General features: G+C 33.0%; 1 long non-coding RNA gene across 1 annotated transcript; it reads left to right on the forward strand.

Moving 5' to 3' along the window:
- Positions 1-807: 807 nt before the first annotated feature.
- On the forward strand, positions 808-1,572 carry LOC107834316 (uncharacterized). Its single transcript, XR_001660105.1, has 2 exons — positions 808-978; positions 1,016-1,572. It is a non-coding gene; the product is annotated as an uncharacterized LOC107834316 (long non-coding RNA).
- Positions 1,573-1,592: the final 20 nt, after the last annotated feature.

Below are 1,592 nucleotides of genomic sequence, written 5' to 3' on the forward strand. Positions count from 1 at the left end.
TGATGAGCAAACATACCAAACTGAATCAGAACAAAACAGGAACCAAGTCATCTTCCAGGAACCTGCTGAAGCTGAGAATCAAAATCAGGAAAGGAGGAAACCTTTCTCATGTGTCATCTGTAAAAGAGGTTTCACTGTCAAATATGCTCTTAATAATCATATTAGAACTCACACTGGTGAAAAGCCGTTTTCATGTGTGAACTGTGGAAAACGTTTTAGTCAAAAACGGAAATTAACTCAGCACATGATTGTTCACTCTAGTGATAAACCATTTTCATGTGTGAATTGTGGAAAAAAATTTATTCATAAACGGAATTTAACTCATCACATGAGGATTCACTCTGGTGAAAAACCATTTTCATGTGTGAACTGTGGAAAACGTTTTAGTCAAAAACGGAATTTAACTCAGCACATGATTATTCACTCTAGTGAAAAACCATTTTCATGTGTGAACTGTGGGAAAAGTTTTATTCACAAACGGAATTTAACTCAGCACATGAGGATTCACACTGGTGAAAAGCCGTTTTCCTGTGTGAATTGTGGAAAAACTTTTAGACAAAAAAGGAATTTAACTCAGCACATGATTATTCACACTAGTGAAAAACCATTTTCATGTGTGAACTGTGGAAAGTGTTTTTGTCAAAAACAGCATTTAACTCGGCACTTGATGATTCACACTGGTGAAAAACCATTTTCATGTGTGAACTGTGGAAAAAGTTTTAGTGGAAAACAGCATTTAACTCAGCAAATGAGGATTCACAGTGGTGAAAAGCCATTTTCATGTGGGAACTGTGGAAAAATGTTTTAGTCTAAAACCTAAAACTCGGCACATGATTAGTCATGCTAGTGAAAAGCCGTAGAACTATTTTCCATATATGTCCTATGTTGAGGATTATTATAAAAGTCATCTAGATGAAAACTAGAGGGCTTTCTTGTCTATAAAGTGGGAGAATGTTTTAATTTTTTTTTAATTTAAATGTGATAATTTGGATCTTGACATTTGGATACTTAAGAGATATACAAGATGAACTTGAAGTATTGATTTGCATTATTCTGCATGGGGAGAATGAGTGGAGAGAATGAGGTTTACTTTAATATATTTTAAATCCAAAATAAAATGTGCTGTTGTGCACTATTTGGAGATTTTCATTGTTTTACACTTTGAAATTTACTATATAACAGTTTTTTTGATAGGTTTGTCCATAAAGCAAAACTAGACTGAAACTGATGCCGTTATTTGTTTCAAATTGTATTAACCAGTCTATATAAAAGCTTTTTAAATAAATTAACATGTCTTACTTAGAAAATGTCTCCAATAATTTGGTGTGTCACTTGTGTTGTATGTTTCTATTTTCTGCTGTGGCTGTTTTCTATTAAAGATCTTTGTTTAAAGTTGAAACTAATTTCATCTATAAACAAATTGATATATGTTTAAGTCTTTACAAATTCACCTGATCACTTGCATTTCCCTTGAAAATGTAGCACTGGGAGAAGGCAGAGAAAATAGATTTTTCACAGATTAATTCTCATACCATGCTGTCGCAACATAATGACAGCTTTAAAAAATGTGTGTGTGTGTGTGTGTGTGTGTG

The sequence above is a fragment of the Poecilia formosa genome, unplaced genomic scaffold, assembly GCF_000485575.1.
Source record: "Poecilia formosa unplaced genomic scaffold, Poecilia_formosa-5.1.2 Scaffold582, whole genome shotgun sequence".
Taxonomy (NCBI): Eukaryota; Metazoa; Chordata; class Actinopteri; order Cyprinodontiformes; family Poeciliidae; genus Poecilia; species Poecilia formosa.